General features: G+C 35.1%; 1 pseudogene; it reads right to left on the bottom strand.

Annotated features, from left to right (window-relative positions):
- Positions 1-22,082: 22,082 nt before the first annotated feature.
- LOC143634819 (COBRA-like protein 7) lies at positions 22,083-24,171 on the bottom strand (annotated as a pseudogene).
- Positions 24,172-27,706: the final 3,535 nt, after the last annotated feature.

Below are 27,706 nucleotides of genomic sequence, written 5' to 3'. Positions count from 1 at the left end.
ACAAGTGGCCACGAACCCGCTTCCCATTGTGATCCCCGTTAGAGAAGGAAGAACGTTTTCAGTGAGACAAAGCAACTTAACCGGGATGCCTACTTTTCATGGGAAAGCATCTGAAGAGCCGTACTTGCACTTGAGTGAGTTTAATGCTATTTGTGCCACCATCTCAGGCCAAGGGTTCACTGCCGATGGAGTCAATGTAGTAGTGTTTCAGTTCAGTCTTAAAGATCTAGCAACGCAGTGGTTCTTATCTTTACCGTCAGCAAGCATTTATATGTGGCAAGATCTGGCTCAGCAGTTTTTGGACGAGTATTACACACCACAAAGAACATTCGAGACTCGAACTTCCATCAGAAATTTTCAGCAAGGGTCGAGTGAGACTTTTCATGAAGCGTTTACGAGGTTCAAGAGGTTGTTGAGAACTTTTCCGCATCATGGGATTGCACTGTGGGAGTTGATAAAGGCGTTTCATGAATTCAAAAAGACAAGCTCAGTCGAACCGCATGATTAAAAGAGTGGTTGTGAAAGCCGTGGATAGTGGTGAGTCGGATGATCGTATGACTAGGTTGGAGAGAAAGTTGGATCAGTTAATGGGTGTAGGTACGAAGGAGAAAGGCAAGTTTGGAAAGGCGTATCCAGTTTGTGATGGTTGTGGAGGAATAGGCCATGTAGTGGCTACTTGTGGAGTTGTGTTGGAAGAAGAAGAAGAAGAGGAATAAGAGGAGGTGAACTTTGTTCAGGGTGAGAAGAGGTACAACAACAATGGTAACATGAATTCAAATACCTATCACCCGGGCCTCCGTAACCACCCCAATTTCAGTTATGGGAACCCGAACCCACAACAAAACCCGAATTTTCAAGGTAATTCCTAAAAAGCAGGCTATCAGTCAAATCAGAGGCAGTATGGAAGCGAGAGGGGTAACGGTCAAAGCGGGTACAATCAAAAGGAGTCGGGGGGTTATAACAAGAGTTATCAAAAGAGTTATCAGCAGGGTCAGCAAAGTCAAGGGGCGGCTTAAGGGTCAAAGTTCTTCGCAAGATTCGGAAATCCTAACACTACTAAAAGACTTGAGCCGAAGAATGGAAATTCAAGAAAAAGCGAATGCCGTAAGAGATAAGCAAATGAGTCAATTGGCGGAAGAGATGGCCACCTTGAAGAAAGACCCGAATAAGTTACCGAGTGACACATTGAAAAATTCGAACCATCAGAGTAGCAGTTCTTTGAACAGTAAGAGTGCCCAGGTCAACCAGGTAAGTACCCTTATGAGCGGAAAGGTATATAATAATGAGGTAGCTCCACCAACTTTGGTTGAAGGTGTGGTGGAGGACTTAGGGGAAAATGGGAAAAGTGACGATGAGGTTGAAATTGAACCGAAAACTAAACCAAATCAAACAAATAAAAATAAAATTGAAATTGAAACTAAGACGGGAACACCAACCGCCAAGGAGACGGGCTCAACGAGTAAAACCGTTCCGTTCCCTCGGGCATTGGTGAACTCCGAGACCTCATCAGCACTTAGAAAGAGGGGCCCACAGCAGGAGGAAATGTGGGAAACATTTAAACAAGTAAAAATTAATTTACTCCTCATAGATGCAATTAAACAAGTCCTTGCATATGCTAAATATTTAAAAGACTTGTGCAATCAAAAACGAACTCACGAGTTGCCCAAACAATTTAACTTAACCGCAAATGTGAGTTCGGTTTTGACGGGTATCATCCCACCCAAGCTACAAGATCCGGGAACGCCAATTATACCCATTCAAGTGGGAGATTTTAAAATTACTAGTGCGTTGTTAGATCTTGGGGCTGCGGTGAGTATTCTCCCTGGAAGCTTGTATGACCAATACGACTTTGGTCCACTTAGAAAAGCTGACACCACCGTGGTGTTGGCCGATTTGACACTCAAGCTTCCTAGGGGAATTGTGACCGATGTGATTATGATGATAGAAGATTTCTATTACCCGGTTGACTTCCTAGTTCTAGATTACCTAACGGTTAACCCGAAACGGCAACCAAACGTGATTCTCGGTGGGCTCTTTTTGGCCACCACGAATGCTTTAATTAACTGTAGAACTGGGGTAGTGGACATGGCTTTTGGTAACAAGAATCTTCGGCTTAATGTGTTTTCAAACGTGTCTAACCCTCTGGTGAGTGACGAATGCTTCGCGGCTGAAGTCATTGACGGGTTGAACCCTCACGAAAGCGAGGATGATGCCACAGAGGAGTGTGCTATTTGTTGCAGAAAAACAGTTGAGCATGTCTTACAGTTGCAAGAAGAAGAGAAAGAAGTGGAGTTGTATGCTACAAGTATTGGGAAACCGCCATGGTCTCAGCAAGTAGAGCGGTTGCCCGATACTATTGATTTGAAGTCGAAACCGTCATTGGAGATTCCTCCGGCTGTTGAATTGAAGGAGCTCCCGAAACACCTGAAATACGTGTTCTTGGGGGAGGGAGAGACTTTACCGGCCATCATCGCTGCAAATTTGGAAGACGAGAAAGAGAAGGCGTTGGTGGAAGTCTTGAGAGAGCATAAGGCAACGATTGGTTGGATGATAGCAGATTTGAGAGGGATCAGCTCATCCATTGTCATGCATAAGATCATCACTGATCCCGAGGCAAAACCCGCTCATGATGCAGAAAGAAGGTTAAATCCAAACATGCGGGAGGTAGTGAAGAAGGAGGTCTTGAAGTGGTTGGATGCGGGCATCATCTTTCCGATCTCAGATAGCACATGGGTAAGTCCAACACAAACGGTTCCGAAGAAGGCGGGTATTCAGATAACCCGTAACGAGAGAGGTGAGGAAATCGCCACCCAACCGGTAACCGGGTGGCATATTTGTGTTGATTATAGGAAGTTGAATGAGGCAACATCTAAGGACCATTTTCCCTTTCCGTTCATTGACCAGATCATCGAGAAACTTGCAGGTCAGAAGTTTTATTGTTTTCTAGATGGCTATTCGAGGTACAATCAGATTGCTATTCACCCTGATGACCAACATAAGACCACTTTCACGTGTCCATATGGCACTTTCGCCTTTAGGCGAATGCCTTTTGGTGTGTGTAATGCCCCGGCCACCTTTCAAAGGTGTATGATGAGTATCTTTTCAGATATGGTCGGGGATTCACTTGAAATTTTTATGAACGATTTTTCGATTTTCGGGTTATCTTTTGAAAAATGCTTAAATGAATTAACTAAAGTTTTAAAAAGATGTGTGGAAATGAATTTGGTCTTAAGTTGGGAAAAGAGCCACTTTATGGTTCAAGAATGGACGATTTTGGGACATGTCATCTCAAGTAGGGGGGTTGAGGTTGACCGGGTGAAAATCCAAGTCATATCTAATTTACCACCGCCTACTAATATAAAAGGGATAAGGGCCTTTTTGGGTCATGCTGATTTTTACCGACGGTTCATTAAGAATTTTAGTATTATATCTAAACCGTTGTGTAATTTGTTGTTAAAAGATGTGCCATTTGTTTTTAACGAAGAGTGTCTTAATGCATTTAATGTACTAAAAAACAAATTGGTTGAAGCCCCGATCTTGTTGTCACCTGATTGGTCGCTTCCATTTGAAATTATGTGTGACGCAAGTGATTATGCGGTCAGGGCCGTGTTGGGTCAACGGGTGGATAAGAAGCCCGTTGCCATATACTACGCGAGCAAAACCCTTTCCGATGCTCAAATTAGTTACACCACTACGGAAAAGGAGTTGCTTGCGGTAGTATATGCACTTGATAAGTTTCGATCTTACATTTGGGGGAGCAAGGTTATTGTTTTTTCAGATCACAGCGCAGGCAAGTATTTGATGGAGAAGAAAGACGCAAAGCCGCGCTTGATCATATGGATTTTACTGCTCCAAGAGTTTGATGTGGAAATCCGTGACAAGAAAGGGAGTGAAAACGTGGTAGCAGACCATTTGTCGAGACTTGTGGGACAAGAAGAGGAGGAGAAAGACGAGAGGGCCATCAATGAATCTTTCCCGGATGAGCAATTGTTTTCTGTTTCTACGTTGCCATGGAATGCTGATATTATTAATTTTCTTGTTGCAGATACCATTCCGGAGTTTTGGCCGAAGAAGAAGAAGCAGCACTTCCTCTCGCAGGTGAAGTACTATGCATGGGAAGATCCGGATTTGTTTAAAGTTGGAGCGGACCAAGTGATGAGACGTTGCATACCAGAAGAGGAGATTCGAAGTGTTTTGTATCATGCCCACTCATCACCTTGTGGACGCCATTTCAGCGGCCAGAAGACAGGACATCGAGTGCTTGCCGGGGCGGAAATGCCGGGGCGTAATCCGATTGCTCACAGCTCGAAGATACTATCATAAATATAAATGACAATATCTAATTAATTATTTTGTTCAAATAATACACACAATAATCAAATACAACCAAACAATTCAAATAAATAAATAAAACAAGTCTGAATCCATGTATGTCTTCATTATAATCTTAAGGTCTTTCTAAGTGTCCATCCTTCAACTCAGGCAATCTGCATATGCGTAGAAAATGGAGTTTTGTCAACAACATGTTGAGTGAGATGATCACCAATTTTGACACAACAAATAGTTATATAATAAACAAATAATAAATGATAAGTGTTAAATGCGCAAACCAATCTATGTGGTAATAATCAATCAAACCGTTTAACAAACCAAAACCAAGTTATACTCGTGTGCCAATGAATCGTTACCAAGCGAATCGGGCATTGATTACAATGACTAGATTGTCGGTTTACCTACGCCAAGCGAATCGGGCTCTGGTTACTAAGACGGTCGTATGATCATACTAATGAGAACCCTCTACAAGGGGATATGTTGGACCTCTCCGAAAGTTATCAAGTAAACAATTAAACATGTAGCAAATAGCATTCAACTGATATTCACACAATAATTATGTTTGCGATTTTGAGTATATATATAATAGAAAATATGAGTAAGTACGCATATGTCCCCAAAACGTTAGAAAACAATGTATAAAAAGGGGAATGATCAAACTCACCTTAGATTAAAGGCAAGTGAGTATAATTAAGAATAAACGAGTCAACGGATAAGCGAGTCGTCCAATACGCGTCAAACGAGATAACTGATCAGAACCTGAAACTTTGTGATATGAAACTATAAATAAAAACGAACTTAATGCCACTGGAATCAATCCAAACAAATAAGTAGAACTCTAGTTATGATGAATTAAACGTTTAAGAGAGCTGGTACTGACCAGAATCCGAACAGCGAGTCGGAAGTCGGGTTTCGGGCAATAGCCTTAAAATCACGTTACAAGAATAAAAGTCTTCTGGACCGAACGTTGAATCCGACCAGAAGCATGAGAAAACGCAAAGTCAAACTTGTTGACTGTTTTGCCCTTTAACGGGTTTTAAAGCAATTGACCAGTCAACACCCTTCAACCACCAAAATTGATTAAAGGTTATTGACTAGGGAATATGTATGAACGATTTTACAGTTTATAACTTACCCGGAAAGTGAAAGGATTGATGAGAAACGGAAGTCAAAGTTCCACACGTAAGCAAAGTCAAACGGTTATGAACGTGTCTTCAACAGAATAGCAAAAACCGAAGCATATGAAGAGGGGCAGAAGGTAGGAAGGCTGAAGAAGCTCCTCTAGGGTTTTGGGTGAAGGTTTGTGGCAGGTATTATGAGTTGTTTATATAGGAAAAACAATAACGAACTAAATATAGGCTTTTTGGCCCGTTTAAGGAAAGAATCATTGAAATATACTAAAAGATATGATCTTGATCAGGGAAAAACGAATTAGGACTTGTATTTTAGTTATATGATGTTTACTTGGTCCTTAATTCACTCAAACATACCTAATATAATCGATTTTATACCTTAAACAAACTAGGAAACGAATTAGAGTTAAACGATCTGTGCAGGGGTGCCACCGCCCCGAGTGTCCAAGGGAAAGTTTTGGTTTTTGACATAATTGGTCCTTCAAGTTTGTTTATTGGTTAATTATTGAACTTTTTATTATATAAGTAAGATTTTGAACATTCTTGAAAGTATAAGGGTATAAATTGAATTTGTAATATTTAATTCTTATAAATATTAATTTCTTGATGAATAATAAAGATCTAAAAGTGTTCCCGGGTCGGGTTAAACGTAAACAAATGTGGGTTTGAAAAATCCGAAATGTTACAGTGCGTGTTAAAGATTGTGATGGCTGGGGGGGGGGGGGGGCGGGTTCGAGTCCCACCACCCAGCCCGATTTTTTGGACAGATTTTCTTAATAATTCATTTATTTATTTTCTCTTAAGTATTAAACATATATTACCAACATTTAAATACACTATTTACTTGATATTTTTACAACACCAACCTTTAAATTAGTTGTGTCCGAATCCTCGTTAAAAACCATCTATAATTATATGTATGAATAAGTGTACGTATAAAAATAATTGATTTTTTTAAGATTTTAATCTAAAATTTTATATTTATTATAATCTTGATAGTTAAAGCTCACAACCCATTGATAAAGATAGAAAAAATAAAAATGGATCAAAACGGGATCGAACTCTAGTATCCAAAGTGCTAAGAACAATTGTTACCGTTACACTATTAAGCTATTAGGCGGGGCCTCAAAATCATTATTTCACCACTTCAATTACAATTATAATATATGCGTTTACGTGTATTGCTTGATTATTTGTTAACATGTAAGGTGGTTAGTTGTATATTGTTCATTGTTGGTGGCCTCATCCTCATCCTCATTAGTAAGATCTTACGCTATCTTAGTAGCTTGACTCAGTGTCATGATGAACGGATTTTTATTTGTTATTGTTGCAAGTTAATTGTTGTGATTATGTTCCGCATGAGAATTTTCATTAATGTTGCAAGTATTTACATGAGTTAGGTAAAGACAAACAAGTAGTTGATTATCTTAAGGATATCAACAAAGCTATCCTAATATTTATTTATTTTGAATTTTGTTTATCATGGATAATGTTTGGATTTGGATTTGGTGAAGTACTTGAATATTTAAATTTAAATAATTAGATATTGTCATTTTAATATTGATAGTATCTTGAGAGCTACTGTATAATCAGTTGCGTCACAGCATTTTCGTCGTAGATTGGGGTGTAACAAACTCTGGCCACTCCATCTATCATTCTATGTCATTCACCACATACGAGTCAACTACATATGGCTTTGGACAACGTCGAAAATAGATGCCCATCACACCATCTGTTTGTGGTTTTCTAGTGACGTCTATTGTGAATGATTTAGTGATGGAGACAACTAAAAGCTTTCATTTATTGATTACTAGTTTGAGACCCGTGTATTATACAGGGAATTAATAAAACCATAAATTTAAAAATGGATGTTATTTATTAATGATTATTCAAATTTTATAAATTATATGGCTACTTTAACTAAAAGTCTTCTTGAATTTCCGACTACAAAAGCAAAAAAATAAAAAAAAATAATTATTAAACTTATTTTGGAAAATGAGATAACTATATTTGCATGTATGAAATTTTCATATTTATTGTAAAGTCGGAAATTATAATCCATGTTAGTGTAATGTAAGGCCCCGAACCCGGTAGCCCTACTTTCGCGTCGGATTTACTCAAAAACACAGTTCTTACAAATCAGAGTTCATTAAAACTTTCGCGGAATATAAAAACTTTCTTAAAACATTTCATATCAAAACACGTCTTGTCTTAAAACATCATTTTGCCTTTCAAAATAAACGAAACATTAAACTTAAACATCTTGAGTCTTCCGATGCCAGCCTCTTATTCAGTGCCACGTGTCTCCTCAAGCGAGATACCTCCTCCTACTCACCTGCGTGCATACTAAAAGTCAGCTACGCTGAGTGAGTTCTAGTTAATCACATAATCATACAATACCTTCTTACATTTCATACTTAACCTCTTAACTTTCTTTCATACACACATAATTGCATATACTTTCATTCTTACCTTCATACTTTCTTTACATACATAATCATACGTTTTAAAGAGCCTTTCGTCCTATAACCTCACATATATTATAAGGGTCTGGTCCCTAACATCACAGATATTATAAGGGTCTGGTCCCTAACATCACAGATATTATAAGGGTCTGGTCCCTAACATCACAGATATTATAAGGGTCTGGTCCCTAACATCACAGATATTATAAGGGTCTGGTCCCTAACATCACAGATATTATAAGGGTCTGGTCCCTCTTTCCTCGAATATTAGTAGGGTTCGGTTCCCTAGTTCTCGAATATTAGTAGGGTTCGATTCCCTCTTCGTTACCATACAACCATACATCATACCTCGAGTATTATTAGGGCCCGGTACCCTCTTCGTAACCATACAACCATCATTTCATTCTTTTATTAACTTTATCACATTCATACACATAAGCATACATATCATACTTACCTTATACTTAGCGTTACAACCTGACAGTACGTGCAATATCCGAAGATCGTTCACGTACCGTCAAGCCATCATTCATACATATCACATTATTCACATAAGGCATACACTTATCTCTTAGGATAAGCGTATTAACAAACATATCGAGTATGCACACAGCCCCGAAAACATAACACATAAATGGGGCTAGAAACTCACCTGAACTCTGCCTCTTCCTCCGATAGTTGTAAATCTCTTCTTTAACTGAGCTCGGCTGACTGTATAAGTTACACGTATCAATACTCGCCTGATCTAATCTGGCGGCCTAGTATTAGCTTACTTTTACTTATCGTTTATAATTTATTTTCTAATCGAACTCGACTTTAGGCGAAGTTAAACCTTAGGCGAACTTAGCTTTAGGCGAAGTTAAACCTTAGGCGAACTTAGCTTTAGGAGAAGTTAACCCTTAGGCGAACTTAGCTTTAGGCGAAGTTAACCCTTAGGCGAACTTAGCTTTTAGGCGAAGTTGTCATCAGGCGAACTTAGCTTTTAGGCGAAGTTGTCATCAGGCGAACTTAGCTTGCAGGCGAAGTTCATCAGGCGAACTTAGCTTGCAGGCGAAGTTGTCGGCTGCAGCTACTGTTCGTCCTTAATCATCTTCGTTTCTTAACCAAATAACTCGATTTAGGTATCCACGTAATCGTCTGACCAGCGCTTACAAATCCCAACCATCAAATCGGCCTAACATCGATGTTTAAGGGGTGCGATTTAGGCATATAGGTTACGGGTTCTTTTAGGTTAACAATTAACCTATCAAATGATAATCAATTCCAGTAATATTTGTTGTTTTAGGTTCGTTTATAACAAAATAACACAGATCTATGATTTCCCAAATCAAACCGAACCTATACGTACGATTTCTAACTATAAACGTACCTTGAACGAGTCGAACTACGAACCCGGTTAAGCCTTGATGTTGTTTTGGTCCGTCACGACGTTCCAGCACCAACAAGCTCGGGTTTTCGCCTTCGGATCTTGGTTCGGGTTATAAGATGGTGTTGTGTGTGTTTTGGTGGTGTATGGAATATGTGAGAATGAGGATTAAATGGTGATTAATGGTATTTATATTTAGGGATCATGGGCTTAAGCCCATGGACTCTCCTTCCTTCTTTCATAACCCAAGTCCATAACTCATATCCATTACCCAACACTAGCCCGACCCATACCAACTCCTACTCTATTTATTTATTTCCCGATAACCCGAGTAAACTTTCACTCTATTATTAAGTAATACAATTAATATTATTTTGGAAATTTCGGGATGTTACATGTAACATAAGCGATTGTTAATAGTAAGACATAATACTACTATTTATTTTCAGCCAATTATTAAAGTTTGATTAAAGTTTAAAAACATGTCGTTCAATGTTAACAATCTTAAAGCGATTGTTAATAGTAACATTTTAAAAAGTAATAATGAAAACATAAACCATAAGAATTAAAACATGCAATAATTAAAACATAAATCACAAGAATTGTAAATTTCAATAGTGTGTACATAAACAAAAAACCCAAGCGTGAGTAAGTAATCAAAATTCAAAGTAGACGGTATGAAAAAATAAAAAAAATGTTCTTAAAAAGTGTTTAAATGAGAAGATTTTTCTTATTTTTCCATTTTGGGAATCAAGAGCTTGGCTTGCCATTTTCTTCATCACGTTGTCCCCGAATGAGATTTGGTTGTAGACTGAGTCAGGGGATGATCCACAACAATGAGATTCCTTTTCAAAGTGGGAGTTGAACAAGTCGAAGAAGTCTTCTCATTGTTGTATGCGATGCTCTTTCCTGTCCTTTTTTCCACTGCTTTGAGATTGTCATCGGTCACTGACATAACATCCTATTAAAATAATAACAAAAAAGATGTCGTAACAAATACAGATGGGCATACAAACCGTTTTGAAAACTGAACCGTAACCGAACTGGTTTGAACCCGATATTACAAAAACTGGTTTTTAGTTATAAACCATCGGGTTAGGACCGGTTTGGAGATTTTTTTTAGCTAAAACCGGTTTGAACCCGATATTTTGGAATCGGTTAGACAAAAACATGCTTCATCCGGTTTAAAACCCGTTTGTAGCTCAAAACTAATTTATAGCTCACATATCATATCCATTTATAGCTCATTGTCCATTCTATGTAATGCCCCATTGAAAAATCAATTTATTGTAAAGTAAAATATGATTGTAATTATAATAATGATAGTAACAATTGCTTAAGTTACAGTAAGAAAGATATTTTGGAACCGGTTAATCAAAAACAGGTTTAAAACCCGTCTGTCTACATACGTCGGCTTTAAAACTAATTTATAGCTCACATGTCATATCCATTTATAGCTCATTAGCCATTCCATGTAATGCCCAGTTGAAATTTGGAAATCAATTTATTGTAAGGGAAAATAGGAAATATCAATTGAAAATCAACATATGGTAATTAATTCCAGCCATAATGGCAGTATCAATACATAGATACCAACACTGATCGGATAATTCAATTGACGTAAGTGTTGGTTGACGTACGTGAAGACCCAAATCTATTGGTAGCATATGGTAAGTAAAAGATTATTGTTAATGCTTTGGTTGACAGTTTCTCAAGGTTATAAAAAAAGGATGATGATATATACAATCTGTCAAAACTTCTTTACAAAATATAGGCATTTAAAGTGTAAAGAACCGGACGTTCAATGAACTGCTCGGGTTTAAACCGAAAACCGGTTTGTGCACCTCTAGTAACAAATGTGCCAACTACTATTTTAAAAAGGAAGCGGTAAATAACAAATGTTGTTTAATAATTTATTGTTGTTGTATAATAAAGGAAAATAATTTAAAATGAAAAGTGACATACATTTACACTAAATGTATCAACGGACGCACCAACAGTAATGGAGTCGGATTCTTGATGCTATTGAATGAATTAAACAAACAAATTTAAGTAAAACTAAACAAATCAAAATATCAATTGATAATTGGAAATAATTCTTCATTAAAAAGTGTTGATTGGCCAAATAAAGTTTAAAATATTAATTGAAAGAGTGTTGGTTCACCATTCTTTTAGGCAATTAGCAAACCAAAGATAGGATAATATAAGCTATTAACGAAAATAAAAGATCATTCCTTTTGAAAATTAAAGTTGAAATCCAAGCATTAGTGAAAAATAATTGAATAGAAAAAATTCCTTAAAGTTAAATCCCCATAGAAAAAATTCCAAGCAGAACAAATCTAGATTTTAATTAAAACAGATAAACTTTATTTTAAAAGATCTATTGCTTTGTCTTTGAACAGTTATTAAGTCAAATTCGACACTTACAAGTAACAATCTTAAAAGTAAATACAACATAATTGCTAATATATTAAATGCATTATTAAATTAAATTGATTTATCTAGTGGATATGAGTTAGAAAAAGGAGGAAGTCATGAGAGCATGGCAAGTAGCAAGACATGATACTCTTTTATTAGAATAGTAAGATAAGATATATAGTTTTAATATAGTAAATATCATTTAACATGTAAATAGACATAGAAAAATAATAGAGTAAATAACACTCAAACAAATAAGCAAACCTAAAATACTGATGATTGTTTAATTAATAGTTTTAATATCAGTAATAATAATAATAGTTATAATATATATAATTATATATATATTATATATATATATATATATTATAAAAAGAGCTACTCCAAGGTAAATAAATTTATTTCTTTTTCTGAAAAAAGTTTATGACATACAATGCGTCCAGTAAAATCATTTTCTATATATTACAAACTAGGTTATAAACATGTGTACGTATTACACGGGTTTGAAAAAATAAATCTTATTCATTCTTTTATTATATGATTTTGATTCTTCAAGTTGCAATAATCATATACAAAAAACGCAATCACAAGAGCTAAAAAATGTAACAAACTGCTTCTAAGTATATTGTTGTGTTAGTTTCAATATATCTGGCTACTGAACTAACAACTGCAAGAGTTTCTATCGGTAAAAAAAATTTACCAAAGGATTTAAATTGAGGGTTTAATGATATTAAATTATTAACCATCATAACCAACAAAAACTAAACTTGTGTGGCTTACTTCATGTCTTTTTTTTCTAATTCATGCCTTCGGTTATAAAATTAGAAGCAAGGACAACTACATATTTGGTAGTATCGGCAATGAAAGTGTAATACTAATAAAGTTATAGGCATTTTATCACATTTTTTTTTGTTTCAAACATACCATCTTACTAAACTTTTATTTTAGATAATCTTGACACATTTTGCTCAACTCCAACATACAAGAAACTAAACATTTATAGTGTAACACCCGGCCCCTCGCACCACCAATATTGTCCGCTTTGCCTACGAAAAGCTCATGGATTTGCTTTTGGTTGCCCAGGTGGAGACTTCCTAGGAGGTCACCCATCCTGCTACTATTCCCACCTGAGCACGCTTAACTATGGAGCTCTCCTTTCGTTCACTATCATTAAGCTCAAAACGCGTTGGTGGGATTTGCCTAGGATGTTACAAACCCCCCCCCCCCCTTTGGACTCATCATCCTCGATGAGGTTTGCCCCACCATCCAATCTAGGATGTGGGATTCGCCTAGGGTGTACCTCGCGACACCCCAAGGGACTCACCGTCTCTGATGAGATTTGCCCCACCATCCCGAACGGCATAAGAGTGAATCTGCTACCACTTGTAACATCCGGCCCCTCGCACCACCATTATTGTCTACTTTGCCCGCGAAGAGATCATGGATTTGCTTTTGGTTGCCCAGGTGGAGACTTCCTAGGAGGTCACTCATCCTGCTACTACTTTCACCTGAGCACGCTTAACTGTGGAGCTTTCTTCTCGTCCACTATCATTAAGCCCAAAACGCGTTGGTGATTTAAGAGGCGGGACATTTACTTATGAACCAAGGATCTCTCCTGTCCACGACCGATGTGGGATTTTCCTAGGGTGTTACATATAGTGAGTTTTATATTTGTGTGTAAAAGTAAAAACAAAAAAGTGTAACGGAAACATGTACCGACCAAACCGGTTTTTATGCATTGCGTCAATTGACACGGCCCGTCCTTTTTGCCAGTTATAAGAGAACACAAGTAGCAAATTTGACCTTTTACTTAAAGGGTCGAATACAAGCTGAACTTGCCCGAAATATTCCAAGTCATACTAAAAGTTGGCATGTTTCAAGTGGAACTTGTTGTGACCCATTACGTAAACAGAGTAAAAAAAACTATTGGAAATGTTTTATTTACAACAAATAAGTATCTCGCTGAAAACCAAACCATCATTCCTCCCATATATCAAACAATTTTGAGATTCTCGTATAAAAGATAGAACACAAACAAATCATAATAATAAACAACCAACTTAAAAGAAACAAATTTGTATTTTGAACATTATGCTCATGATCTTACTTCTTACAATGATTTTGTATAAAATCGATTTGCAACACTCATAATTGCAATCATTTTCCTATCATTTATAATAGTCAAGTATACTTTATGTCCTTAACTTGCAAGATTTGAAATATAAAAAAAATAAATGTTGTGCCTATAACTAACAAAACAATGTCTTGCTTTATGAAAACAAATTGATATAAACATATCATCAAGGAAACAAAACTCACCATGACACTATTCTATTTTAGGGATCAAAACAACTCATTTTCTATATCAGTTTGGCCCAAAACTCTAGTTGATGCAAGTTTGTGACAATTAATAAGCATAATGAATTTTACTATCAGTTAACATGCGACAAAAAATGCACTTAATTATTATATCTGAAAGAAAGAGTACTTATATGCACCATGATCAATCTACTATTCTCCGTGAGTGCTAAATTATGTTACTTTAGAAAAAGTTATTAATACATATAAAAAAGTTTATTATATAGAATTAATAGTAAAAAATAGTCAAATGAGATGAACCATTTTCTTATTGCTCAAAGTAAAGACGAATCGTGGCACATTCTGAACCAGTCACTAATAAACTAAAAGCATACAACACAAATTTACACACAGTAAAATGAGTTTCAAAAGTTCTACATACGTTCTTTTATTTATATTTTTTTACTTTATTTACTACAAAAAAATTCTAAATATTATTAATATGGAATGTTTAAAATATTTATTAATTGTTTTAATTAGATATTATGACTTTCAAACTGAACAACGATGCCACTAGACAAAAAATAGAACAATTAGGTGTCATGTGGCACAACAATGGTTTTTGTTTATTATAGTAGTAGATTGGATCTTAAAATTAATATGTCTATATTTAGTGTTTAAAGTTTAACGTTTATTTAAAGTTCATCAAATAAAGTTCCGTTTTCTTTCTCTTGGAAATTTATTTTCCAGCTCATATGTCAGCTGTAACGTAAATCTTTCCATTCACATTCATTATCTTTTACATTAATTTTTCTAACTAACTTAGTTGGATAACAAATTATTTGTTTGTTTTATATTATTAAGATTATAATTTATTAAAATTTCAGTAATCTAATAGTGTTTGTAGTATAACATTTAAACTTTCAATTTGTAAAGGTTCAATGCTGAAAGATTTTTATAACAAAAACATGTATATATTTATTAAACTTATTTACTTTTAAAGTATAAAAACATAAGAATATTTATAAATTTATTGTTATATGTTTGATAAAAATTTTAAATAATATATAAAGCGCATTTACATTTGTAGCTTATAACTCAATATTTTAATAAAAACATAAATAATTATAAATTTACTAATATATGTTTTAGAAATTTTTAGAATGAAATAAAAATTAAAACTCCTCAAATTAAGCCCATGACACCTCGTCGTTTTATGCCTAAAACCTTTTTAAAACGCTATAAGTTGGGCTTAGTGGTTATTCTAGTTTTAAATTAGGCTTAAGCCCATGAAACCTCATCCTTGGGCTTAAAACCACTCTTAAACTTGCAATAACTAATAAATCAACCTTATTAGGCCCATAACCAATTAATATTTAATCATTTGATTATTCAATCTCAATGCAAACCAACTAATAGTATTTTTCTTCTATATACAATGGTGATCTAGACTTCTTACGAGTGAGAAAAAAAATAGCTAGGGTTAAAACATAATGCAAATCTGAATAAAAGTTCACAAAAAATATAAAATATTTATTAATAAAACACAATGCAAATCCTAATAAAAGTTCAAGTAAAATAACGAGCCAGATAAATCTTTTTCAACATATTAAAGATCGAATCTTTTAATTTTATAGTTTGTGTTTAATGCTTTAAGTTTAATGGCTGTTTCAGCTTTCAAGACTTGTGAAACAAACTTCATGTTTATTTACTGATAATTCAATTCCCAACCTATCAATCATCTCTCACGTGTATCTTTCCAATTTTTTTTCACATTACTCTCATACATTACATTTGTTTTTTATAACTAACTTATTTGTATAATAAATTATTTGTTTTTAATATATTTAAAACTTGTCGAACAAACTTCATGTTCGTTTACTGATAAATTCAATTCCCAGCCTATCGATCATCTTTCACGTGTATTTTTTTCATTTTTTTCACGGTACTCTCATACGTTACATTTGTTTTTTTATAACTAACTTATTTGTAAAATAAATTATTTGTTTTTAAAACAAACATTATGTTCATTTACCGATAAATTCAATTCCCAGCTTATCAATCATCTTTCACGTGTATTTTTCCTTTTTTTTTCACATTACTTTCATACGTTACATTTGTTTTTTATAACTAACTTATTTGTAAAATAAGTTATTTGTTTTTTAATATCAATTATTAAGTTCGTTTGTTTCAATATTATAAATGTTCATAAACGCTTGAATATTATAAAATTAAGTTTTAACTTATTGTACAAGTTTTAATGTTATAAAGGTTTTGAAAAATGATAAACATTTGTCTATTTATTAAAAAAATTATATATTTATTGATAAATTGTTTCATAAAAGTGAAGATTATATACATGTTTTTACATTTATATTTCCAAATTAATAAGTTTAAAAATATATCAGCATTTACGTATTTACTAATACTTTTTATAAATAAAAGAACAAAAATATAAACTCAACCTTGACACACACCATGCCCTTCATAGTTTCTCATCCCGGACAAGTCCTCCACGAATGGCCCAAGACCCTGTCCACTATAAATTTCTCATACTTAATTTTCTATTAAAACACCCAACTTTGATTAATTTTATACATTTTTTAAAATCAATAATAATACAAAATTTATGAAAGTAAATAAATTATTTCTTCTAATTAAAATGAGTTTTTGCAAAGAAAATAAGGGTAAAGTTAAAATATAAAGGGATACAAAAATGAGAAGTGTGAAAAGGATTCTTGATCATACAAAAAACCCCTTAAAAATAAATTCAAAAAAATAATTAAAAAATCATAACTCAAAATATAAATAAAAACAAAAAAATTAAAAAACTAAAATGTTTCCCTGATCATTCCAATTAAAAAAAAAATGAAAAGACACAGTGACGAAAATGAATCCAAAACACTATTATAACTAAGAAAAGACACAATAGATCGCAAAATATAGCACAATGTTGAGTAACATAACACAATATTAAGAAAAAAGGCACAGTGTCAAGAAAAAAATACACAATCAACGACGAAAATAAATACAAAACACAATAATAAACAAAAAGGCACAACGATGTTTTTCACTCAGCATTGTGTGTGTGTGTGTGTGTGTTTTTAATTTTTTTTTTTTTTTTTTTTTGAGAACAAGAAAGCCGGTGGAAACATTTTTGTATTTGTACTTTTTTTGTTTTTTTATTAAATTTTGAGTTATGATTTTTTTGTTAAAGGGTTTTTTTATGTGACTACAAATTCTTCTCATTCTTTTCATTTTTGTCCCTTTTTTTAGAATAACTTAGACCCATAATATGGTCATGTAAATCTTATGCAATATATTACGAAAGTGATATCTTAGAATTAATGTGTAATATATCATTGTTTAGTATATAAGTTGGATGACCATTTCACAGTTCTGTCAACCAAACTTCAGCCACCCTTTGATCAATTGTCATGAATCCATCATCTGAAGTATCTTTCATTCCCTTTGTTATCACCATTTTGGTGGTAAGCAATGACATCAACACGCTTGTTCGGATATCGAACATGCTTCAACGTTACCATTATCAAGGTTCTTTTTATTATCCTTAAAAACATTTTCATACATTATGATTGTTAATTTGAATGTGCTTTTGATTTATGCAGTTACACTATGCAAGAAACCAACCAAAGCGTTAGAGATCATCGGAAAAGGCGATATCAAGTTCGATATGGTGATAACAGACGTCAATTTCTCACCTGATGATATGCCTGGACTCGAGTTCATTGAGATCATTCAAAACGAAACCGATTTACCTGTAATTGGTAAGTCGTTTAATTTCTTTATATATGCTAAAGAAATATTCATAGTTCCGATCAATGTTTTTATAAACGGACAGGACATGAAATTGGTCGCTTTACAGGTTCTGTAACACCCTAGACGAATCTCACATAACCAGACGACTTCATAAATAATATAAAAATTATAACTATACATACATATTTAATACAAAACAAAAGATGAACATATTTTATTTTATTTTATTTTTGTATGTGAATTTACAATTTTAATAAAAGCATCAAGACTTGAATAGATAAAAGAGTTTCGAGTAATAAATGAATCATAAAACGAGATTAAGAAGGGAAAAATGGTTTCAATGTTTCTTACATCGGTCCGATTATCAGTCATGTCAGCAGAAGGCGACACTAAAGTGTTGATGGAGCATGCAACAAAGGGACCAAAACCGAACCAGATGGATGGTGCAAACTTGTCACAGCTACATGTTGATAGAATCAAAATGTTGTGTTCCAAACGTCAGGTAAAAAATGAGCCGAATTCGAGTAAGTCCATGGTAGAAAAAGAGCGTTGTGGAAGCTCAACTGGTGTTCCGATTGAAGGCGAGCAACATAAGGTCCAAGGTTTTAAGCATCGGTTGGTTTGGACTCCTGAACTTCACAAAAAATTCTTGGATGCTATGGAACAACTTGGAAGCGAAGGCGAAGGTATGAACTTCTTATGAGTCTATTTTTGTTATATTTTATCTCAAACGGGTTACGTATGTATTTGCTTTTCAGTATTAAATCTGTTAAATGGTTTTGTTTTTGACTAGTACTAAAAAGACTTGTTTCAACCTGAACTCATTTGTTTTGTTATCCAACCTCTCAATAGGGTGTTAAAACGGGTCATGTGAAGTTGTGAACCCAAATACGACAGATATTCACGGGTTGACACCAACACAACCTGTTTAACCCGGATTTTTTTATCACATATTTAATACTTCAAAATTATAATCTTACAGCCAAAAATGCAAATGTGTATTCAACAATAACATTTTAATTAAAAAAAAATATGTCATTTTATTAAGCTTTAAATTTTAGCATAAAACACCCAACAAGTTTAATTTATGACATAAAACGCACTTTTAAAAAATAAAATATATATGGGTCAAACTCAATCCACGAACCCATCGGGTTGACCTGAACCCATTTACACTAAACCTAAATCCACGAAATTTGTATTAGGTTCATGTGTGTTATAAATTCACACCCCTACATGTCTCACTTGCAATCTCAACATGCTATATTTGAACTTATTTGTATGTTAGTGTAGATGTGGTCCCTAAAAGGATTAAGGAACTGATGAATGTTCCCGGACTCACTAGACTAAACGTTGCGAGCCATCTACAGGTTCTAATCACACTCCATTTTTTATGTGTGTTTTGACACCTATGGAGAGTTAACAGTCATTATTTTATGGTTCAGAAATATAGGGACAAACTCAAGAAGATAGCGAAACTCAGTGAGACTTCTAGCTTTGAGGCGGTTCCAGTAAGTACTTTGAGTTCAATGGATGTCGTTCGTCTAAGGATTCCACCGGCTATGGAGCATAACTAAGGTTACTTGTGTTTTCGTATGTTGTTTGTTCGCTTTGTTGTTTTATGAAGGTTATTTAAGAACAATGTTTTGTTATTGAATGTCGTTTGATGACATAATTTTGAGAACTTTAAGTTTGTGATGTTACAAATATGATATGGAAGGTGATGGGTGGAATAATAATGTTTTGATCAAATTATGTATGAATAATTTTGTTTGGGAACCTGTCGCCTCGTGCCACATTGAGCCCGTCTATGTTTTTCTTAGTAAAAGAGAGAACTGATTGTTGTGAACCTGAAACGTGTGGCTCCTTTTTCGGGTTACGTTTGTTAATTTCGGCCACGAGATAGTTTGAACCCGGAGTCCATGAGGAAAAATTGTGCTTCTGAAGTCCATAAGGCGACTGTCGTTGAAAAAGTGCAGGTCCTCAAACCCTATCACCGCTTTGACTAACTACATGGTCGCAAATCAATCAGCAAAACTAGTTTCACCGCTTTAATTCGCAAGTTTAGCATGTTAATTTAATATGTATTTGATTCAAACCCTTATGTGTATGTGTTTAATGTTTTAAGTTTGACGGTTATATCAAGATTCATCAAACAAAGTTTTGTGTTATGTTTTCTTTAAAATTAAATTTCCAGCTCATATGTCAGCTGTAACGTAAATCTTTCTGTTCACATTCATTATCATTTACATTTATTTTTTCTAACTAACTTATTTGAATAACAAAGTATTTGTTTTTTATATTGTATTATTAAGATTATTTTATTTTTCGGGCCCAAGACACTGACCACTTTAATTCGCACATTTAGCACGTTGTTAATTTATATTTGATTCAAACCCTCATGTGTGTGTGTGTTTAATGTTTTAAGTTTGACGGTCATTTTATAATTCGTCAAACAAAGTTTCATGTTCTATTTCTCTGAAATTAGATATGTCATCTGTAACGTAAATCTTTCTGTTCACATTCATTATCTTTTACATTTATTTTTTTTCTAATTAGCGTATTTGAATAACAACGTATTTGTTTTCTATATTGTATTATTAAGATTTTTGTATTATTATAGATCGTTATTTATTTTTCGGGTCCATTAAGATTATTTTTATATAATTTATAAATAACAATCAATAACGATATAAAAGTTGTGAAAGTAAATTAAATAAATTATTTCTTACAGAAATTAATTTTTGCAAAGTAAATAAATTTATTATTATAAAAGAAAAATTAGAACAATAAATTATAGCCATGTAAATCTTATGCCAGACACATGATGTTATCTTAGAAGGTAGAATTGAAAACCAAATGACGTCGTAAATAATAAATAAATTAAAACTATATGTATTTAAATATTTAATACAATATAAAATTTGATAACAATTTGCTTTTTGTGTGAATTTACAATTTTAATAAATATAGTAAGACTTAAATGAACTAAAAGAGACTAACAAATGACTCATATAAAACGAGATTTAGAATAGAAAAAAAAAAAGATAAAAATAAAAAATGGAAATATGGTCCGTGAAAACAATATTTTCAATGTTTCTTACATCAATCGATTCGATTATCAGTCGTGTCAAAAAATGCAAAACCAAATTCATGATGGAGCATACAACGAAGGGTGTGTGTGCTCAATTCTGGTGGATGATGTAAACTGTTTATTGCAACATGTTGCTCGTAACAAAATGCCGTGTTCCGAACATAAGGTAAAAGGTGAACTGAATTCGAGTCACCCCGAGAAAGAAAAAGAGTATTGTCGAAGATCAGATGGTGTTCCGATTGAGGGCAAGCAACGTAAGGTTCGCGGTTATAAGCATCGCTTGGTTTGGACTCATGAACTACATAAGAAATTCATGGATGCTGTGACACAACTTAGATAAGAAAGTATGAATATTTTACGAGTCTATTTCTATTATATGTTATCTCAAACGGGTTAAATGGGTTAAAGTACGTTTGTTTTCACTTTTCAATATTTAAATCTGTTAAATGATTTTTATTCAATCATACCTAATACATACAGTTTGACCAGAACTAAAATGGCTTGTTTCAACCTACACTTGTTTGTTTTGTTTCCCAACCTCTCAGCAGGGTATTAAAAGTGTCATGCGCCCGAATATGACACATTTATTCGTGGGTTAACACCAATGCAACCCGTTTAACCCAATTTCTTTTATTTTTATTATTTTACATATTAATACTTTAAAAAATAAACTTAAAACCAAAAGGACAATTTTATTAAACAATTGCATTTCTTAATTAATCTTATTTCCCTCTATCATTTAAGTTGTAAAATTTGGCATAAAATGCCCAACAAGTTTAAATTATGACTTAAAACACACTCTGAAAAATAAATGGGTCGAACATTCAACTCACAAGCCTATATGTGTTAACACGAACACAATTCATTTAGATAAACGCGCTTGACGGTTCATCCCAAAACTAACCTGGGCGTGTTTACGCTAAACCTATATCCACGAACATCGTGTTAGTTCGCATGTGTTAGAAATTCACAACCCTACCTGTTGGTCAAGCGTATCGTGTAATCTCGACCAAGGTGTTTGGCATAGTATCTCTCCTTGGTGTAAAGTTGCCAAAATTTATGCCTTTCGAATTCCGAATTCGAGATTTGCTCATGTACAAGTACTTTAGGCTTTCTAAGAACTTATGTGTATAATAATACACTGTACTTTTTTAATAATATGTTTGCTAAAGTTATTTTATGAAAATAAAAATGTTTTAGATCAAATTATGTAGACACAATAATAATACAAGTGTAAAAAGACTTAAACCAACTGCAACGGTAGTTCTGGGACCATGACTTGTGATGGGAAGAGCAGAAGGAAGCGAGCACTCTAACCCGTTAAAATAGACCTTGCTCGGAAACCCATCGCCTCGGGCCACATTGAGCCCGTCTATGTTTTTCTTAGTAAAAGAAAAAACCGATTGTTGTGAACCCGGGACACGTGGGTCCTTTTCGGGTTACGCCCATTTGTTTCGGCCACAAGATAGTTTAAGCCTGGGAGACCGTGTAGAAAAATTGTGTTATTAGACCCCGTAAGGCGACTACCATTAAACGAGTACACATCCTCGAACCCTGTCATCGATTTGTCTAACTCCACCACCGCAAACCAATCGGCAAAACTAGTTTCGCCCCAATTGAAAATGGTCATTCTTGTGGTCCATCCACCTTTGAAATCCGATAGCAAGTGCCAGTTGATGCTGACACCGCAGTTATCTGCACAGGGCAGTGGATCGGGCAAAGCCCAATCATTGTCCTTTGCAAAACTAACTGTCATCGAAGTCCTATCTTCGAAAGGCACCAAAAGTGCCTTCGAAGGCAGAAGAAGTGCGGGTGCAGTAGCACTGCAAGTACTTGCAGTACTACACCCGCACGCACAGGTACTACAGGGTACCACAGACTTATTAAAAAATGTTGAAAACGAGACACAACATTTTGGTGTGTTTGGTGTTGTTTGTGTCATATTGCAAACCACTCGCCAACTAGCCACTGCGGTTGAGTCAGCGATAAGCCCACTTGGATTCGGTAATCTAGACGGGGTAACCCGTAAGGGTGGCCCACATTGGTAACTAGGGTTCATAGTCCCATTGATTCTCCAATTTTGAGGTGGGATGAGTTGAGTGCGGTTTAGGGCCGGTGGCATCTTGAAAACTTGCATTGTGAAAGCCGAGACGGACTTGCTAGGGTCCATCGATGGTGGTAATAGGGTCCCGTTCCTACAACAGAACGGGACCAGTCCCAACTGTGTGTCATTTGTCTTGTCGAGTGGAAGGTCAACAATAGTTGGCCTTCTCTCACAATTCAAAGCCTTTGAAAAATCGAGCTTTTTATAAAACTCGCCTTGTCGGCCAAATATACACGCGTTTGTGTCGATAATCGACGGGTAAGCACCCTTCATTGAGTAAATGAATTCATCTCGCATCCAATCCCAATTTAACTGCCAATAATCGAGGCGGCTAAGGGGATTGTGATTTGAAACCGTGACTTGTGCCATGTATTCAGTTTCTTGTGAACTGACTACATCGTACATAATCACGATATCGCCCTCTTGTCGAGGCTCAAATACTTCTTCTTCTACGTCTTTAGGTGTCGCGTTCGGGTCCTTTTCGCAACAGACATGTGTCTCATTGTTTGCTGCATAAAATCCGAGTTTCATGTTAGAATACATCTAATAAAAACTTTGTTTATAATCATTAATAATAAATAACAAGTTGCAAACCAATAAAATGTTATATGGGTCGTATAACATTTCTGTCGTATCATATGTCGTATAATTCTATACAGTACGACGAAAACGTACACGTGGGCCCGCATACGAGTTATGCGAACTCATATAAATATACTAAAACCAACTTATGTGTCAGTGATGCATTGTGTCAAAAGTGATCATATGAGTCGTATAATTAAAAAAAATAATTGTTTTATACGTCTTATGTGACATATATGACAAGTCTGTGGCCTATAAAAGTCATACGAGCCATATAACGTCTACAGTTTACAAAAGTTGCATGCCTGGAGTGGATAAATCAGAACACAAGAACCCATCATTAACAAGATACAAATTCGCCGGCAACGAAGCATTCGGTGGCGCAACGCCAAACTCGGTCCCCACCAACTGAACCCGAGCCTGCATTTGATTAAAATCACCGGCAGTCTCCACCGCGGTCTTAAGATCAGTAACCGGAAACCCAACAAAGGCCGCCCCACCAGTGACACTAGCTGGGAAAGATGTCCCATTAGCAAGTACGGCATTAGAAGCGGAAACTAAGACCTCTCGGTTTTGGAAACCGACGAATACCCGCCATGAGTTGAGCCGCTCGGCAGCGTTGTTGGTGAGAATGAGAGTAGATTGGAAGTTATAAGGCTGATCAGCTGCGTTGGTGGTTGTCGGCGGGATTCGAAAGCCGGAGTTGTATGTGTAGGATATTGAGATACCATTGCATGTGGTAGATTGAGATATTGTTGTTGGGATTGAAATGAAAGTTAGGGAAAACAAGAAGATGATAATAATATTATTAATGATCATTTTGAGGTTTGTTTGTTTGTTTAAAACATAGTAATGAGATGTTTGTTTGAAACAAGAAGATATATATATGAATATGTGATATATGTTTAGATGAAGAGTTGACTGAGTTAGAGGTTTGTGAAAGATGTTTAATTGTTTTAATGCCGGCTTATGGCCGGCCTTTGAAGCTAAAATGGTTTACGTGCATGTGTTATCATTAATAAGGAAAAGATAAAATAATTAAATAAGTGTTTGAATTAGGATTAAGAAAGTATAAGTTTAAACCTTTAGTGGTTTGTTTTTGAATAAATTTGTTACAACAAAAGTTGTGGGGTTGTATGATTATATATATATATATATATATATATATATATATATATATATATATTGGTTACATATATATATATACACGTATATATATATACGTATATATATACACGTATATCTATACACGTATATATATACACGTATATCTATACACGTATATATATACACGTATACGTATACATATATATATATGTATATACGTATACATATATATGTGTATATATATATATATGTATACGTATACATATATATGTATATACGTATACATATATATGTATACGTATACATATATATGTATACGTATACATATATATGTATACGTATACATATATATGTATACGTATACATATAATTAATGGTGTTAGAGCATTCTTATCCAACCCCTCATTTTGTATGAGAGGTGTTTTTATAATTTAGAGAGTGATTCGAGTGTTGTGAGTGAAGGGCTTTTATATTTTAAAAAAAGTAGTGATTTTTCTGTATATTTGAAAAGTTAATGTTCATCCTTTATAATTTTTTAATATATTTTGAGAGTGGCTGTGAGTAAATGAAAGAGAAAAGGTAATGATAAAAGGTATAAAAAGTATTATTTAATTGAAATGGAGAGAGAAAATGTAATGAGTTTTAGTGTAATTTTTGATTTAGAGATAGGGGGTATGATGAGAATGCTCTTAGGGTTGGTAGGAATAAAATATGGGTTGTGTTTGGATTAGTTAACTAAAACATGCTCATCCGACATGGTTGTAAACGCGTTTCTTGTGTAAGGCCCCGTTACCGGTAGCCCTACTTTCGTGTTGGATTTACTCATAAACACAGTTCTAAATATCAGAGTTAATTAAAACATTTACGCGGAATATAAAACTTTCATAAAACATTACAATATTCCATAACTTATCTCAAAACATCCTTTGTTTTTCACATTAAAACATTAAAATTAAAACATCATAAGTCTTCAGATGCCAGGCTCTTGTTCAGTGCCACGTGCCTCCTCAAGCGAGCTGCCTCATCCTACTCACCTGCGTGCATACTAAAAGTCAGCTACGCTGAGTGAGTTCTAGATAATCACATAATCATACCATTCACATAACATTATATTCTTTCATTCATACCTTCATACTTTCATACTTTCTTACTTTCATACTTTCTTACTTTCTTACTTTCTTACTTTCATACTTTCTTACTTTCTTTTGTATTAACTTACTTTCATATCTTACGTTATAAAGAGCATTACGTCCTACATTCCTCGAATATTATTAGGGCTCGGTACCCTCTTTCCACGAGTATTATTAGGGCTCGGTTTCCCTCTTTCCACGAGTATTATTAGGGCTCGGTTTCCCTCTTTCCACGAGTATTATTAGGGCTCGGTTTCCCTCTTTCCTCGAATATTAGTAGGGTTCGGTTCCCTAGTTCTCGAATATTAGTAGGGTTCGATTCCCTCTTCGTTACCATACAACCATACATCATACCTCGAGTATTATTAGGGCTCGGTACCCTTTTCGTAACCATACAACCATCCTTTCCTTCTTTTATTAACTTTATCACATTCTTATACATAAGCATACATATCATACTTACCTTAACTTAGCGTTACAACCTGACAGTACGTGCAATATCCGAAGATCGTTCACGTACCGTCAAGCCATCATTCATACATTTCACATTATTCACATAAGGCATACACTTATCTCTTAGGATAAGCGTATTAACAAACATATTGAGTATGCACACAGCCCCGAAAACATAACACATAAATGGGGCTAGAAACTCACCTGAACACGGTTACGTTCACCGTTAATCGTAATCCCTTTCTTCAGTTATGCACGCTGACTGTATAACAAGTATACGTATCAATTAACTATCACTTCTCATAATGTATCTCTATCTTTATGTGACCCACAACGAACGGGGGTCCGGGGGCAGCGCCCCTGGCAGCGGGGTCTAGGGGCGGCAGCCCCTAGCAGGGTCCAAGGGGCAGAGCCCCTGGCTGGGGTCGAGCTGACCTGGCTTGGCTTTAGGCGAAGTTAAACCTCAGCGAACTTAGCTTTAGGCGAAGTTAAACCTCAGGCGAACTTAGCTTTATGCGAAGTTAAACCTCAGGCGAACTTAGCTTTAGGCGAAGTTAAACCTCAGGCGAACTTAGCTTTAGACGAAGTTAAACCTCAAGCGAACTTATCATCAGGCGAACTTAAACCTCAGGCGAACTTGTCATCAGGCGAACTTAGCTTGCAGGCGAAGTTCATCAGGCGAACTTAGCTTGCAGGCGAAGTTCATCGCTTGAAGGCGAAGTTGCCCAGATGTCCGCTGTTTCGGTTTCTGATCAACATTTCGGGCGATTTTAACACCCTTGTTAAGGTTCAATACCACCCACTACACTTCCCGACCATTTTCAGTCGTTTATACACTAAAAGCTCGGATCTTTAAACTTCCAAGATCAAGTATCATACCTTTTGAGCTTGTTTGGATCTCGTTTATCTTGGTATCACCACTAATCTTTCTCTCTTACCCGGACCTCGCTCGATCCTTCCTTCTTTCTCGGCCCGGCCGGCGGCGGTTTTGGGTGTGCTTGGTGTGTGTGTATGTGTGTGTTTAGGAGAGTGGGGGAAAATGAAGATATTTTGGGATTTTTGGGGTATTTATATCCCTGAAATCCCATTCTCATTTAACCCATCTCAATTAATCCAAGTCCAAGACCCGCTCCTTCCCCGACATTAATCAATTACGCGAAATCACTAAACATAACTTCCTTTATTCATCATTAAAATTTTAGGATGTTACATCTTGACTCCCTTTAGGTTGCCTGTTATGAGCCAACGCCCAAGTCCAAATAAGATGAAAACGCTTTGCACACCGAAACATGGTGGCGTTTTGGGGGCGAGTTGTGGGGACAAAACAGGCATGCACACCAAAACTTGATGCAGACTTATGATCATTTAATTAAATGTTTTATATTAGTACTATATGCCATGCTGTTTGGATATCCACAAGATATTCGGTGTTTAGAGCCCATCC

This window comes from Bidens hawaiensis, unplaced genomic scaffold (genome assembly GCF_021521415.1).
Source record: "Bidens hawaiensis isolate Kalapana, Puna unplaced genomic scaffold, B.hawaiensis_p1.1 tig00007248_1, whole genome shotgun sequence".
Lineage (NCBI taxonomy): Eukaryota > Viridiplantae > Streptophyta > Magnoliopsida > Asterales > Asteraceae > Bidens > Bidens hawaiensis.
Note: the sequence above shows the minus strand (reverse complement) of the source record. Positions and strands in the feature narration are given on the sequence as shown.